This window comes from Balaenoptera borealis, assembly GCF_965194805.1.
Source record: "Balaenoptera borealis genome assembly, chromosome: 1".
NCBI lineage: Eukaryota > Metazoa > Chordata > Mammalia > Artiodactyla > Balaenopteridae > Balaenoptera > Balaenoptera borealis.
The window spans coordinates 193,934,550-193,952,039 of record NC_138860.1 but is presented as its reverse complement, the minus strand read 5'-3'; positions in this window follow the sequence as shown (position 1 = coordinate 193,952,039).

Sequence of the window (17,490 nt, the reverse complement as noted above, 5' to 3'; positions counted from 1 at the left end):
CGGGCAGTGGCATCCAGGGCCATGTCTTCAGGGGTGTGGAGTGTCAGGGCTCAGCCAGCTCCCTGAGTGCCAGCCCCTGCTCTGTAAGGCGGGCAGGGGGTTACCTGGCCCCCTCCAAGGGCAGGGAGAGGCCTGGCGAGGCCTGGGGAGCAGTGGGGGGCGGGACACGTCATGGACGTGAGGAAGAGTCTGTGCCAGGTGAGTGGCTGCTGGGCGGTGGCCTCGTAGGGTCCAGACGAGGCTGAGAGAGATGTTCTGGGACCTTCTGAGGGTCCCCGTGAGCTGCACAGTCCCAGTTCCATCAGGTTGCTGGGGAATATGAGGACGTCTCTTAGGAGCCCGGCTGGCTGAAGAATAACTTCCAGGCTGAAATGGAAAATATTTTTACTGTCTTAAGGACCACAGAAATGCCAAATCCCTTAGAGCAGTCACGTGGGGGGAGGCGCCCTGAAGGCCACAGGGAGCAATGTGGGATGCGGGCCGGCTGCCAGCAAAACCCGCCAGGGTCAGCGACTGGATCTAGCCGGCACCCCGCAGAAATCCCTGCGATCGAGGTTTCCGCCCGGGCCTGTGCGCAGACTGTCCGTGAGTGGGCGCCTCCCCACCGGGGGTTTCAGTTCACTGCGGGGAGGGCTAATAGGAGAAACAAGACGCCAGGCACTGATACTTGTTTGTGTTGAAGTGGAATCAGTACATGTTTTGTGTTTGTCGTGCATCTCCTGTTGAGATGGTGAGCTTTGCCACCAAATCATCGTTCAAGGGAGGACTTTATTTACAGTTGTTGCTTTAGGATGAAATCCTACTAAACTTATGTAAGTAAGTGTTGAAAATTTAAGAGAATTTTTGGACTAACCTACATATAAGTTTAATTAAAATAGGTATCTGTCAGTTATTTAATTGGGAGGATTTTGTTAATTCAGATAACGTTTAAAAGGAAATAGAATGTCGGGAATTCCCCAGCGGTCCAGCGGTTAGGACTCAGCATTTTCACTGCCGGGGCCCAGGTTCAGTACCTGGTCGGGGAACTAAGATCCCACAAGCCGAGTGGCGAGGCCAAAAAAAAAGGAAAAAGAAAAAGAAATAGAATGTATTACATTTGTAAATAGTTTAAAATATTAGAAGGTGGGCAAGAGACATGAAGGGACATTTCATTGAACAAGGTCTACAGGTGGCAGATAAGCGGATGTAAAGATGCTCAGCATCATTTGCCATCAGGGAAACGCAAGTTAAAACCACGTGACGTACCACCACTCACCCATCAGAGTGGCTAAAATTAAAAATAGTGACAGCACCGAATGCTGTCGAGGCTGCAGAGGACCCGGATCGCTCCTGCATTGCTGGTGGGTGTGAAAGGGGAACAGGCCCCGGAAGGCTGTCTGACAGTTTCTCATAAACCGAGCATCACCTACCGCGTAAGCTGGCAGTGGCACTCCTGGGCATTTATTCCAGAGAGACGAAAACTGGTGTCCACACAAAAAACTGATGTTCACAGCGGCTTTGTTTGTAAAACCCAAACCTGGCAACCACCCAGGTGTCCCAGGTGGCAGAGCAGGTCAGCCAGCTGTGGGGCACCTGCACCAGGGGGACTGCGGGCATTGGCTGGGTGAAAAAAAGCCAGTCTCAAAAGCACCCTTATTCCTGAAATGGCAGAGTTATGGAGGTGGAGAACAGATGACAGTGGGTGGGGGCAGCTGGAAGGCTCCTTGCGGGGGCCACTCTGCACCTGACTGCGGGGTGTTCCCGGGATCACACGTGGAACCAGATGACAACTAAGCACACAGCGAGCAATGCCACGGTTTTGGGGAGATGTTCCCGTCGGGGAAACGGGGTAGCTTCTCTGTCCCCATCTGGACTTGACCGTCTCAGGGTCTTTGTTTCTGTCCCGTCTCCTGAAACCCAGTGGCCCTTCTCATGCTCAGCTTTTCCTGTAAGATGGCTGCTCAGACAAAGGGTTCCCAGCCCCTCCACATCCTGCTGCTGCAGAAAGGGGGGACACTCTGGCTGGGCCAGGGTCACCCAGAGGAGCCTGAGGCACAAACAGCCCGCACCCCCAACCCAGGGCTCCCAGAGCTCCTGTGGGCATTTCTGTTGCGTCAACCCAGGAAGGAGGTACCCTGGGCGCCCAGGGAGCAGGCGTGCCCAGGCTTGCCTCCCACTGCTTCCCGCTCCTGGAAGGGGGGGGCAGGCAGTTATCCGCTCTGCACTGGGTTCCCTGGGGGCTACCCTCCCCCGACCCCCACAGTAAGAGAGTGTTCTGTGCAGGTACTCAGAAGGTGATGTGACCTGGGCGGGCATGGGCAGGCTCAGGACCCCCAGCCCCACGGAGCCCCTCAGGCCTGTGCCCCACTCCCCGCCCCCGCCGGGCATCTGCACAGCCCGGGGGGAGCAGGTGAAGGTCCTTGGCTCTCCCCAAGCAGCGCCTTACGCTGGGGGAGGCGGATCATCCGCTAATTCATTGCCCGCAATTAGAAGGCGGCCTTCATTGCTCTTTACGACCCTAACCCCCACCCGGCCCTTCCCAACCTGGCCTGTTTCCCTGGGCTGTGGGCTGCCTGCAAATGTCGTGCAGACCGATGGGTGGGGCTGTCATCTGAAGACCAGCAGGAAGCCGTGCCGGGTGCCCAGACACTCCACCCGGAGCTTACATTTCAGGGTCCTCACCGCGTGGGGACTGTGTAGTCACCGGTCACCGGGTGAAGGGCTGGGTGGGGGCAGCACCTTGGGAGTGCCGACCTCCTGGACGCCGTGCCTGCCAGGCGGACCTCTGGGCCCCACGTGCACCCCGCTCACGGCTGAAAGACCAAGAGCACGTTTAACCTTTGCTGGAAACTCCTCAGAGCTCCAGGGACCCAGCCCAGCAGGGAGGCCAGTCCCCTGCTTGTCATTAGCAAACCTCTGGGCTGGGCTGGGATGACCTGGGTCTGGCTGCCTCTGGGGCTCAACCATCCCTGGCTGGGGCCCTGGGGACGGCGCGTTCCCAAGCCAGCCTGCAGGTGGCGCCCTCGTGCAGCAGGTGGCGGCCAGCGCCTCAGCTGCCCCAGGCCCTCGGACTGCAGAGGGAGCAGGCCTGGGCCTGGACCCTTTCCTGGAGGCGCAGAAATGTGTGTGTGGGTGCTCCTGGGCTGGCACTGAGGCCCCCTTCCCTGGGGGAGGAGAAGGGGACCCCGCCTCGACCAGCAACACCCAGTGCCTCCCTGTTCCAGGAACCCGAAAACCCCCCACCATGGCTGCCTGGGGTCCCCAAAACTGGGAGCAGCCCCAGCAAACTCGGGCTGTCAGGCCTGCCCAGCACACAGGGCCCCGCCCTCATTTTCTGTGTCATCCCTGGGACTCGGAGGGGCTGTTCCTTCCCCTGCAGTCGTGTTCCTGTACCTCATCTCAGACCTCAGACCCCCCTTCCATCCGATCACACAGCCCCTCGCCCTCGCCACGGGAGGGTCCTGGTCGGTTCCTGGGCCTGGTCGCTGGGACCCCCAGTGGCCCACCTCCCTGACCCACGCCCAGGCCACCCCCACCCACCGAGGCCCGCGTGGCCACAGCCACCCATTCACCCAGACACGCGAGTCAGGGTCTCCAGAAAGAGACCAGCAGGACGCACATGGACAGACAGAGATTCATTATGAGGACTTGGCAGTCATGGAGGCCGAGAGCCCCTGGGTGTGCAGTTGGCCAGCTGGAGGCCCCGAGAGCGCAGGGTCGCTCTGGGCCAGAGGCTGGAGGCATCCCCTTAGTGGGGAGGACCGGCCTCCTTGTTCCATTCAGGCCCTTGACATATCGGACGAGGCCCACCCTCACAGGAGGGCCATCTGCTTTCCTCTGACCACCGATTTGTGTTAATCTCACGGAAAAATGCCTGGGACGAGGTCTGGCCACATACCTGGGCTCCCCGTGGCCCAGCCAAGCTGACACAAAATCAGCCCAGACCCTGGCTTGCTGTGGGGACTTGGGATGGCGTCAGAGCTGCTGCAAAGAGTGACAAACGCATAGGATGAGTGCACACATGTGCCCGTGAAAAACAGATTGAATGCTTGGAAAGCCTGGTGGAGGACATGTGTCCCCACGATTCCCCAGACAGCAGGAACCGCCGCAGGGCCGGCTGCGCGTGGCCTGGCGTTCCTAGGAGTTAGGTTGACTCCAAATGTGTATCTTTTCAAAACTCCTCCCACTTTATAGTCTTAACCGACCAACTGCCAGTCCATCAGCAAAAACAAAGAAACGCCCACCAAGGGACGAGTGGCTTCCAGGACACAAACCAAATGCACTGATCCTGACCAGTGCCCCGGGATCCCACCGCCCCAAGCAGCCCTCCCCTCCGACTCCCGACTCACTTCTCAGTGGACGCAGTGTGAGGAAGAGGGAGGCGGCACATCCAGGGCTGGTCATCAGGCGGCTGTGGCCACCCTCGCAGGCAGCTGCGGGACCCTCCCCGCGGAGCCTTGTGCCACATCAGCCGCTCTGGCTTCCCAGCCACAGAAAGACAGAGACACTGCTGTTTCCAGGCACCGTGCTGGGGCCACCTGTTACGCAGCAGCACCTGACTGACACGGGGTTGGTCTGGAAGTGTCTTTTCCTGCCTCGTCCCCCGTTGCTCAGGACCAGCCACGTCCTGGCTGACCTCTGGGTGGACAGAGCCTTCCCTTGCACCTCGCATTTCCAGGATTTCCCCTGCCTCTGTCCTCCTCGGTCCCTGGGCTGGCCTTTGCCCCGGGCCGGGGTCAGCTCTGCCTTCCCATCTGGGCAGGGTGGCTGGGGACGTGGCCAGGCCAGCATCCCCACGCCCCCCGGGCCCTCCAGGGCGGCCATGGGGTCCTCCGACTTTCAGCCCATGTAATACTTAACCCTGAGCACCAAGCCCCACCCTGGGCAAATATTTATTTGGCAATTAAGGGCTCACCAGGACGAAGGCCACGGAAGGTTCTCACAGCCGCAGAGGCACAGGAGTAAACCGCAGTGGCCGACTGGCGGGGAGTGGGGAGGGGTCATCGGCGTGGGGGCCCTGGGCCGTGGGAGGGGAGCTGGCTGCACCTTGGGGATTTCGGGCTGCTCCACAACAACGTCCCACCCAGCAGGAGGCCACGCTTGAGGGGCTTTGGACATCCATCCCCAGTGCAGGGGGCGTGGGCAGCCCGCACCGGATGTGTCCCAGTGCCCGGCCGCAGCGTACTGATGCCCCGATAGCTGGACCGGAAGCGCTGGTACCCTGCGGGGGCCGAGGCCTGGAGACACGCCCGAGGGTGGCAGAGCTCCCAGCCTGGGGGCGGAACGGTGCCCTTGCCCCGGAGCTCGGGTACAGCAGTGGGACTGCTGCAGGCCGCTCCTGACGGCACCACCCCTAGCCCTTGCTCACCGTGGAGGGGCCGTGGTGTGTATGGCATGTCCTGCAGGGGCCTCAGCTGGGCAGGCTCAAAGGCCAGGAAGGGGGCTGTGGCCTGTCTCTCCTGACCACAGCGGCAGTGTGGGCAGGGCTGGGCAGGGATGGGCCCAGAGCTGGCTTCCGCCTGGATTCCAGCCAGGACACCTCACGGTGCCCTGGAGGGAGAAGCTGGGTGGGGGTTGTGTCCTCGGTCTAGCCTCGGTCCCCTCGCCGACCCCCAGGAATCTCCTGGGCAGGGGCAGGTGCCACCCAGGCAGACCCTGTTCCCCTCTGCTCTCTGGGCGCTGGGCCTGCGGTCAGGTGCATGGAGGGGCCACACACCACAGAGCCCGACCCACTTAGAGCTGAGCCATCCAGGGAGTGATGGGCCTCGTCCCAGTCAAGGGCTGGCCGCCAGCTGAAAGAGAGCCCCAGGGTCCCAGGCAGAAAAGTGAAGCATCGCCGTCGCAGATCCTGGCAGGACCCCTCAGCCCCCGGGGGCATGAGCACACACGTGCAGCTGGTGAGGATGGACAGCAAGGGGGGCGGTGGGAGGGGAGGAGGGGGCACAGGCCAGGGGGGCGGGGGAGGCCCCACAGTTCTGACTGGGGGCAGCCCCCCTCTCCGGCCACCCTGGAGTGTTGGCCTGTGGGGTGGTCCCAGTGTCCCCAGGGAGCGGCACCAAAGGGACCACGGTGCCCGGCCTTCCGTGTGGCCTAGGACGCGGCCAGCCTGCAGGGCCTGGGGGCCGGTTCTCCGCCTACTTCTGACTGGACCTGGGAGGAGCCAGGAGGCCTCCCTGTGGCTCATCTGTAGAGTGGACGTGAGCCGGGGACACCAGTGGGGCAGTCACCTACCAGGCCACTGGCTCTCTGAGCTCATCCCTGGAATTCTGATCAGAAACAGGCAGCAGGGCGCTCACCCAATGCCCCAGAAACCAACTTGTTATGCACAGATAATACAGGCCGACCTCTGCGGGTTCCGTTCCAGACCACCCAACACAGCGAATGTCACAATAAAGTGAATCACGCATTTGCTTTCCCAGAGCATATAAGCTATATTTACACTGTACTGTAGTTTATTAAGTGTGCAATAGCATTATGTCTAAGAGAACCAACGTGCACACCTTAATTTAAAAATACTTTATTGCTAAAAAATGCTGTCATCTGACAATGCAGGGTTGCCACACACCTTCAATTTGTGAAACACACAGTATCCGTGAAATGCAATGAACACCGCAGTGGGCCTGCATTAGGTTGTGCGGCTACCACGCCCCATCAGGGAGGTGTCATAACAACAAAGTGAGAAGATACAACATGGCCTTGGATGGCACGAGCGTAATTGGGTTTTTAACGCAGTATTTATTTACTTAGATTTACTTACATCAGTGCACAGGAAAACGTTTGTAAGGAAGCGCACGGAGATGCCAGCGCCTTCCGTGTGGGGTGGCGCTGCTGGTGGCTCCTTCCCACAGTCCAGCGCATCTTCCGCCGTGAGTACTGGCTTCATGGCCAGGGAAAACCCTGCCGTGTGCCGGCGATCTCCTGCCCGCGGCGCGGCTCCCCGGCGCTTTCTGCGTGAGTGGTGCCCGTGGGTACCCCGCAGTTGCCTCCCGCTGCCCGGCTCACTGCCAAGGGTCCCTTGGTTAAACACGGGAATTGCCAACCACTTTTTTTTTTTTGAATGAATTTATTTTATTTATTTATTTATTTTTGGCTGAGTTGGGTCTTCGTTTCTGTGCGAGGGCTTTCTATAGTTGCGGCAAGTGGGGACCACTCTTCATCGCGGTGCGCGGGCCTCTCACTATCGCGGCCTCTCTTGTTGCGGAGCATGGGCTGCAGACGCGCAGGCTCAGTAGTTGTGGCTCACGGGCCCAGCTGCTCCGCGGCATGTGGGATCCTCCCAGACCAGGGCTCGAACCCGTGTCCCCTGCACTGGCAGGCAGAGTCTCAACCACTGCGCCACCAGGGAAGCCCCCCGACCACTTTTAAGAGCTGGTGCCTCCCACCCAGGGGCCCACCGAGCCCCCCACCCTGGGGCGGGCCGTGCAGCGGGAGCCACGGAGAACAGCACTTGTCGAGTGTTTCTGGCGGCAGCGAAGTGCTGGACACGGATGGCTCTCTTCTCATCTCCCACGGCCTCGACTCTGTCTTGCAGTCCCAAGGCCTGGCCTCCGGCTGCTGCACTGCCCAGCGCCTGCGCGGGCTGGAGGGCCCGGCGCCTCACCGTTCTTCAGAGGGAGCTGGGGGTGGTCGCAGGTTCCAGCCCACAGGCTTCTCGAGTCCACATTTCACCCCAGGAGGAAGCTCTGCGGAGCTGATGCTACATCACTGCAGCCCTCTCACCCCGGGGAGAAAGCCTGGCGGTTGGCCTTGCGAAGTTGCAGAAACGCAGCTCACGGGGCCTCGTGGGAACAGCTTCTCCATCACCACAGCCCTCGGCTGCTGCTCCGGCCTTGCAGGCCCCTGCCTGGACCCCGGGGCTCGAGGCGGGCTGGTGCCTGGGGGAAGGGGCGCCCCACTGGCTGGCATGGGCCTGGGAGCTCCCCAGACGTTGGATTCTAAGGGTTCTGACCCTGGGCCGACCCCAGCCCCCCTGAACTTCTGACAGCCTGGACCTGGACACGCCTCTGCAGGCACACCTTCCCAGCCGAGGGCCAGGCTGTGCCCTCAGCAGCCACACAGCGGGCTGGACCTGGTCCTCAGTCACTTCCCGGTGGTGAGTGGGGTGGCACGGGCACACGCACACGCGTGCACACGCTCCGAGGAGGTCCTGCCAGCCGCCCGTCAGTGCCCTGCCACCACACACACTGGTGGACACGGGAAGCCGTCTCCCGGTGCCCCCAAGGGCTGAAAGAGCCTCACGGTCGGCGCTGCCCTTTTCTACTCCGGGCATCTGAGCTGTCCCTGCAAGCAGAGGTGATTGCCCCAGAGGCACAGGACAGAAAGCTGGACGTGGGGAGGCTGTCACCACGCGGAGGCTGATGGGGGGCCAGCTCTGACACCAGCCCTGGCGCAGGGCAGGCCCGGGCTCCCCTGTCTGGGGTCAGACCCTTGCCCTGACCCAGTGCTTTGCTCCAGGGACACCACTGACCCCCGCTGTTGGGGGTCGTGGTCATGGTTCCAGCACCGTGGCCTCCCTCCCACCCTCCCTGGCCTGGACCTGCTGGTCACCCCCATCCTCAGACCTGCCCCCGGGCAGCGGGGCCCCTCCTGGTCTCTGTCTGCTGCCCCTACTTGTCACTCCTTCCCGGGCGAGGGCATCTCATCCTTCGCCAACTCCCGTACACGCATGGTTTCTCCACAGATCCGATCCCGCACGCTCCACCAACGGTCCCTCCAGTTCCTGCTCCCCCGGACGTAAATCTCCCCCAAACTGGGTGAGAAGAGCCAGCACACACCCCGAGATCCTGCAGCCGCACCCCTTGGGTTGGTGCTCTTCACCTGTTTCCCTGGTGGTGCCCTGGCTCCCCCAGCAATGTTACGAGTCTGAACAAAATTCACCTCTCGATGCTTTTTCTCATGTTTCTCTGATTCTTGGTGCTGGATACTTGCCTAAGCACAGCTTCCTGGAGGTGACTCCCTTGTGAAAAGATGTTACCTTGAGGCCAGAGGATTCTAATGTGTCAGTTCTTCAAATCTCTTTTTTTTTTTCTTTTTGGCCGAGCCACGTGTCTTGTGGGATCTTAGTTCCCCGACCAGGGATTGAACCCATGCCCCCTGCAGTGGGAGCAAGGAGCCCTAAACGCTGGACCGCCAGGGAATTCCCTCAAATATCTTATATGTCGGGACAGTAAGCTCTTTTCCTGTCATGTTTTCCATTGGAAATGATGAGACATGTTCCTTGTTCCCTGCATATGATGATTTGTTTTCTGATATGCTGTCTCTACTCCCCTTGCCTGGATTCTCTGTCTGAGAACTGCATGAGCATCTTAAATGCCAGTAGAATTCACATCCTACAACGAGCTAACACCTGAGTCCCTGTGAGGACTCCACCAATGGTCCCTCTAGTTCCAAAGGGGCCTCATGATGCAGCCGGATGTGAGGGAAGGGACCTGCCCACTGCGTCCACTGCTGGACCCCAGCGCCCAGCACAGAGAATGTGGACAGCAGGCAGTCTTCCTCGTGTTTGGAAGCTTGGTGCTCAGTGTGCTGTGTCTTGGGCCACCCCTGACTCCTGTGCATTGCACACCTTCCCATAGATGAGCAAAGGCTAAGGGAGGTCAGGGCTGAGGAAGGTCAAGCAGCACTGTGGGAAGGTGTGCCCTGCTGTGCGGACTTGCAGTGAAAGGGCATGTAGGGTTTGCCTCTTAACATCAAGATCCTCTCTGTAACTAATGAAATGCAACAGTGTATTAAAAATAGTACATCATGATCAAATGGGCTTGTAACAGGAATTCAATAGATTAAAGGAGAAAATGTGGTTACCTTATTTGATTCAGAAAAAGCTTTAAATAAATTTCAAAACCTAATTGTGACTTTTAAAATACCTTTTAAAAAACTTGCGTTAAAAGTGAAGTTCAGGGGCTTCCCTGGTGGCGCAGTTGTTGAGAATCTGCCTGCCAATGCAAGGGACACAGGTTCGAGCCCTGGTCTGGGAGGATCCCACATGCCGCGGAGCAGCTAGGCCCGTGAGCCACAACTACTGAGCCTGCGCGTCTGGAGCCTGTGCTCCGCAACAAGAGAGGCTGCGATAGTGAGGAGGCCCGCGCACCGCAATGAAGAGTGGCCCCCGCTTGCCGCAACTAGAGAAAGCCCTCGCACAGAAACGAAGACCCAATGCAGCCAAAAATAAATAAATAAATAAATAAAAATTAAAAAAAAAAAAAAAGTGAAGTTCAGGACTTCCCTGGTGGTCCAGTGGTTAAGACACCACGCTCCCAATGCAGGAGGCCCGGGTTTGATCCCTGGTCAGGGAAATAGATTGCATGCGCTGCAACTAAGACCCGGCGGAGCCAAATAAATTTAAAAATAAATAAATGAATAAATAAATAAAGTGAAGTTCACTAACACAATAAAGTTCACACATCAAAACCTCGTAGCAAACTTTACACTAACTGGAGAAACTTCCAATGCATTCTCTTTAAGATCTGGATGAGGTCAAGGGTGCCCCCATATCATGGCTACTGCGTAACATAGGACTGGCGATCATGGCCAACATGATAAGGAAAGAAAAATAAATGAGGCATATGATTATAAGAGAAGAGATAAAAAATCAGTATTATTTGCAGAAGATACAATCATCTATCTAGAAAAACCAGTAGAATAGATGGGAAAACTTTAGAATAAGAGCCCAATAAGATTGCTGAATAAACGACCAATCTACAAAAATCAATAGTATTGATTAGAACATTAGGCTGAGTGAGATAAACCAGTCACAAAAGGACAAACAATTATGATTCCACTCATATGAGGTCCCTGGAGGAGTGAAACTCGAAGACTGGAAGTAGGAGCGTGGGTACCAAGGGCTGGGGGAGGGAGTGGGAAGTGAGTTTTTAGTGGGGACAGAGTTTCAATTTGGGAAGATGAAAAGGTTCTGGACGTGGATGGTGGTGGTGATTGCATAACAACGCGAATGTGCTTAATATCCCTGAGCTGTGCACTTAAAAATGTTTAAATAGTAAATTTTATGTCAGGTGTATTTTATCAAAATAAAAAAACAATAGTATAAGAATGAAGCCAGACAAGTCGCAAAAGTCGCATACTGTGTGAGTTCATTTCATTTCTATGAAATATCCAAAATAGGCAAATCCATAGAAACAGAAAGCAGACTGGTGGTTGCCAAGGAGAACAGGGAGTCACTGTGTAATGGGTACAGGGTTCCCGTGCGGTGGTGACAATGTTAAGCAACTGCATATAGAGGGGGTGTAGTTGCACAACATTGTGAATGTACTAACTGCCACTGGAACGTACACTTTAAAATGGTTAATTTTATGTTATGTAAATTGCACCTCAATTTTTTTAAATGAAAAAATCAATAATATTGCTCTATACCAGCAATAACCCATTAGGAAAAAAAGAATTCACAATAGCAAGGAAGAAAATAAAGTATCTAGGAATCAACTCAGGCAAGAATATACACAACCTGAATGGAGAGAACTGTAAACTGAGATAAAGGCTGTGGGTGCTGATCTGGGTCAGTGGAGAGGTCTTCTGCCTTCTTGGGCACAAAAAGAATGTTACACAGACATTGCCTCTTCCTAATTAATCTGTAAGGTCCATGCAATCCTAGTCAAAATTACAGTTGGAGTTTCACAGGGACTAGACAAATTTACTCTAAAATTTATGAGCGAAAAAGTCATGAATAATGAGGTAAACATTTAAAAAAAGAGGGAAGAGGGGAGCTAGCTCTTCCAGATGTTGGGGCGCATGGCAAGGTGACAGTTACACAAACCAGGCAGAAACGACATGTAGGCAGAGGGACGGGATGGTTTGCAGGCACAGACCTGACAGTCATGTGTGTTTAGTGTACGATGACAGGGCCAGATGGAGTAACCGGGATGGGGATGGGACGCAGGCTCACGGTATAGAGCACGTGCAAGACAGGTGGTCCAGGGAGAACCCATCGGTGACACCCGGTGGCCTGGGAGAGACGGGGAAGGAGGCCTTAGGCACAGCCCCAAACGCACGAACCCTCGGGCAAACAAAGGATGCATTTGATTCTACAAATCAGGATTTCTGATCAATGGATAGGCAGAGCTGGAGAAGATGACTGAATGTGCCCATCCGTAGGGACTGTTATCTAGGACATACAAGGAACTCCGCAATTTAACAGGAAAGGAGAGGAATCCTACCAAAAAAGTGAGAAAATGATCATGTTTCAGAAGACCTCGTGTGGGGACACCTTCAAGCCCGTTAGCAGTTAGAGAAACACACGTGAGTCACAAGGAGGGGCCGTCCCACCATCAGACTGTCTGACATGGAGCATTGGAATGTGTGCGGGCATGGGACCCGTAGGTGAGTGTAGACAGGGTGGGCAGGTGTGGATGGCGCAGCCCAGCTGGGGACGTGGCCAGCTGGGTGAGGGCATCCCCAAAGAGCTGCATGGGGGTGGCAGGCATGTGTGGGTGGGCAGCCTGAGGAGGGCAACTCACAGGGCCTGGAAGCTCAGGGCTACACAGATGCCTCCTGAAATCCGATGCTGAGTGAATGGGGGGATGGGAGGAACGTGGGGTCAGCAGTGCTGGCACCGAAAACAACCAGTGCAGCCTGTAGGGAGCAGGATGGGGCGGGGGGGCGGGACCGGCAACCCTCCTCGGAGGTCAGAAGGACCGAAGCCCTCTTGTCCGAGGAGCCCCAGCCATGCGCACCCGGCCGGCTGCACCGGAGGTCAGGGGTCCTGGCCGTGCAGCCTTGCCCAGGTGCCCTCTTTCCTCACTGCCCCTTGGGTGACCACCATGCCAGCGGGCAGGCCCTGAAGGGCCTCCCCGGCATGTGTGTCCCTGGGGTTTATTCCCAGCACGGGCCTGTGGCTGCCCAATCCACCCTCCTGATCGCCCGCTGTGCCTGAGTAGAGCCTGGGGTGTGCGGGGGTCGCCGATCGCCCGCTGTGCCTGAGTAGAGCCTGGGGTGTGCGGGGGTCGCCGATCGCCCGCTGTGCCTGAGTAGAGCATGGGGTGTGCGGGGGTCGCCGATCGCCCGCTGTGCCTGAGTACAGCCTGGGGTGTGCAGGGGCCACACGCTACCGCAGGAACGTGGGGACCCCGGTCGGGCGGGGTGGCGGGGCCGCTCTCCTGCCCCACCTGCCCAGGCCCCTCGTGTCTGGCCTCCCTGATCAGCCTCACCTCTGGCTGCTGCACAGGAGCCCCACCCCCAGCCCCGCGCCAGCTCAGCCTCCAACGCGCAGGGCTCCCTCGGGCGGGTCCTGGGGCTCTGAGTCCAGCGCCCCCGTGGCGGCACAGAGCTGGGCCGCCTGGACCCCCGTCCTCTGGTGGTGGTGATCCCGTGTCCTGGGGAGTCCAGTGCCCTCCCTCACGGGGTCAGTGGGCCTTGCCTGGGCCACCTTGAGCGTCAGTCACTCCTGTCCCAGAGCTGGAGAAAATCGAGGTCTTTTTCAAGGAAAGCCCTGGTTTCCGAGCTCACTGTGTGAAGGCCATTCTGGGGGGCAGGGGGGCGGCCAGACTGCCCCTCCCCCGTCGTGGCCACAGGGCCCACAGGAGCTCGAGCGGCCCCTGCCACGTGCTGCTGCAGGGTCACGGGTCCAATCTTGGACGCGCACAGAGCTAACCGCAGGCTGGAAGCGGGCGTGCAGGGTGCAGGGGTGGCACCGGCTCGGCTCCAGCAGTTTGAAATATGAGGCTGTTGGAAGAAATCGCAGAACGGGTGTGGGGTTAGAGGCCAGGGAGGTGGGTGCTGCGGGTGGGAGAGCAGTCGCCGAGGCGGTTTCACGTCCAGAGAGCGAGACGAGACCGGCTTGCTGCTCGCCTGATGGCCAGCCGGCTCCCCGAGCCCTGTAACCACTTCTTCTCTTCTCCTTTCTCTTTTTTAGCCAAGGCAGGTTTCCCTGTTACTATTGAGGGCTTTGCTCCTGAGCGAAAGCCCCCTGGCATTCTGTGTAGACAGACACTGCACACAACCTTGGTTTTCTCCCAGGCAGAAGTTAAAAATTATTCAAGGCAGAATTCCTGGGCTGTGCCGCAGGGGCCGGTTGTACCAGGCAAAGGCTTCCACCGCATCCCCCGGCCGGGCCGCGATAAGGCAGCCGGGGAGCCGCGTCTCGGCGACACCGCCCGCCGCCCTCATGGGGACCAGGTAGGACTGCGGCTCCCAGGCAAGCGCTGGGGGGAGCTTGTCTCGTGGGGTCTGCGTTTCCCCCGTGGCTTCTGAGCACAGCTGGCTGGAAACATCCCTTCCCCCCAACTCTAAAGCTTTTCTTTCTGAGCGGCCGTCCAGCCCTCGGTCTCTGGGGCGTCCCGGTGGGGCCACTGGGGACGTCCCAGCGGTGAGCGCAGGGGCCATGCCCTGGGCCGGGGGCGCCTGTGGGGAAAGTGGGGGTCTCTGGGAGAGCTTTTTTCGGCTGGAGGGGTTTTCCAGAGAGCCATCTGTCTCTGCTGTTTGTTGGGCAATGGGGTGGGGATCGTGCCCTCGGCACACATTTGGGGGAGGTGGAAATAGCTGGGCAGGCTGGAGCTCCCCAGCGGGCGACGGGGGACGTTCCGCCCCACTTGAGGAGATCCCTGGGCTCCCCCAGGAGAAGTTGGGGACCTCGGTGACGTTTGTGGGTGTTTTTGAGCTTCCAGTGGGCAAAGGTGACTGTTAAGGCCTGAAACTGTTCATGGGGCCTGCCTTTGACCAGCCACCTCTGAGAACAGCCCAGAATCCAGGGCCCAGTAGGAAGGGGGCAGGTCTCAGACACCTGAATTTACATGACAGTGGCCAGAAGACTCTTGTAAGGGAACCAAATTTATTCCACTTAACAAGACGCGTGTGTCTGTGAATTACCCCAGAGGTGTGGAATTCGGAATTGGCTAGAGCAGGACCAGCTTCCTTCATCAAAGCTGAAATTCAGTCCTACCCCGGGTGTCGCGGTAACAAGAGGGCACAAAAGAAATAAGACGTGGGCCTAAGACCCGGGACCGCTCCACCACAGCGCTCGCCCCGGGGGTCTCCTGGCAAGGTGGGCAGGATGCGGCGGAGGCAACAACACCTGACTGGGAAGGTGGACTCGGGGTGGAGGTGCTGGACCCCACGTGGCCTCATGATGGGAAAACCTAGAGAAACGGGCTCTGTCCCAGCAGAATATCAACTGTCAGAGAAGAGGCGGGGAACATGGCAAGGTCGGGGATGCAGAAGAATTGGACAAGGTGATTAGAGACACAACCCAGAAAACACAGTGAAAGCAAACAGGTCCACAGCCAAGTTTGATCACAGGTCCTTCCAGCATTATGGAAACAGTTCCCGGGCCGCAGAGTGGGGGTAGGGCACCAGATGAGTTTTAATTTCATTTTTGTCAAAGTTATACTTGGTTTAAGAGTCAAGCATTTCTGGGCTTCCCTGGTGGCGCAGTGGTTGAGAATCTGCCTGCCAATGCAGGACACACGGGTTCGAGCCCTGGTCTGGGAAGATCCCACATGCCGCGGAGCAACTAGGCCCGTGAGCCACAACTACTGAGCCTGCGCGTCTGGAGCCTGTGCTCCACAACAAGAGAGGCCGCGATAGTGAGAGGCCCGCGCACTGCGATGAAGAGTGGCCCCCGCTTGCCGCAACTAGAGAGAGCCCTCGCACAGAAACGAAGACCCAACACAGCCATAAATAAATAAATAAATTAATTAATAATAATTAAAAAAAAAAAAAGAGTCAAGCATTTCTGCAAGATTCAGACAAATGCAGTCCCCGCCACCCAGCCACGCCGGCCACAGGGGCCACCGTTTCTGTCTCCCAGATAATTCCTGCACTCTTTACCAGCATCTATGCAACAGCATGATTGAATGACAACTTCTTGGGGTTTCAGATTTAGGTATTGTCTATTGAATTCACCCCAGGGAAGCTGGGTTTATTTCTTCTGCCTCGCCCCTCTCCCCCACATACTCGGGTCCCCCTGTTTTTCCAAAGGAATGACGTTATAATTTTAGTTAGCTCTGAATTCAGAGGTTAGCTTTGTGTTCCCGCCGGGCCTGTGACAGGCCATGGTTACTGTTCCAATCAGAACATGTGTTGTTTTCAACACCTGTTGAAACATGTGTTGAACACATGATGTTAATCATCGCCTTCCTTTTTCATGCGTGCTGAGTTTTCTCTGCACTCATGACTAATTCATCCTCAGACTCTCGCCAGTGGCTTAAGTTCAAGCACACGGGTATTTCTGAAATGGTCCGTCCAGGAGCCTCCACCCTTTGCCCCTGGTGGCCCGTCCTCCGGGGTCTACATCAGGGCTGCTCCCTTCACCCCTGAGATCTCCCCTGGCCTTCACCCGGAAGATTCCCTTTGCTTCTCCTGGTTGGATTTTCCTGGCCCCCACACCCTCCTTTTTCTCGGTTCCCTCCTGCCCTGGTGGAGCACGGCCTTGCTGAGAAAGGTCGCCTGGCAGACATGTGGCTTTCGATGCCTTGTCCCTCCCCCGACGTGGAGGCACGTTGCTGGGTGTAGAGCTCCAGCCCAGAGCCACGTCCCCCCACAGTGGGACCCCAGCTTCTGAATTTACCTGCTGCTGTGGGTAAATTCAACCCCACTTTAACTCCTGATCCGTGGTGTGAAACTGGCTTGTCTTTTCTTTTTCTTTTATTTATTTATTTATTATTTTATGGCTGCGTTGGGTCTTCGTTGCTGCCCACAGGCTTTCTCTCTAGTTGCGGCGATTGGGGGCTACTCTTGGTTGTGATGCAGGGGCTTCTCATTGCAGTGGCTTCCCTTGTTGCAGAGCACAGGCTCTAGGTGCGCGGGCTCTAGTAGTTGTGGCACGTGGGCTCAGTAGTTGTGGCTCGCGGGCTCTAGAGCACAGGCTCAGTAGTTGTGACGCACGGATTTAGCTGATCCACGGCATGTGGGATCTTCCCGGACCAGGGCTCGAACCCGTGTCCCCTGCATCGGCAGGTGGATTCCCAACCACTGCGCCACCAGGGAAGTCCTGACTTGTCTTTTCTTCCTGGAAGTTTCGAGGCTTCTTTTTGTCTTCGGTGTCCTGACAGTTCGTGCAAATGACCTTCGTGTGGGTTCCCTTTCACCCTCTGCCAGGTGCCCCATGGCTCCGCCAGTCTGGAAATTCTTGTTCTTTATTTCCAGGAAATTTTCTTTAATTATTAATTTTAAATTGTTTCCTGGCTTCTGTTTTCTCTGTTCCCTCTTTCGTGGTAAATATCACTGAGATGTGGGGCCTCATAGGTGGGACCCAGGGACCCGATCTCCTTTTCTGGGTCTTTCAGCTTTACTTTACAACTCCTTTATTGAGGTTCATGTTTGAATATTTATTTCTAAAGCATTCTGATCTTTTTCCGTGATCATAATACTTTCTCTTGTCTCTTTGAGGAGATCGATAATAGTTGTGTGGGGTTTTTTAAAGTTTTCTTCTCCTTGTACAGACTCTGCCTGGAGAACTGCAGTAAATAGATTTTTCCCCTATTTCCTTACAGTTACACTTACTATATCAAAGTTAAAACTTGAACGTAGCAAAATAATCCATAAGCAAAGTCAGCAGACAAATCA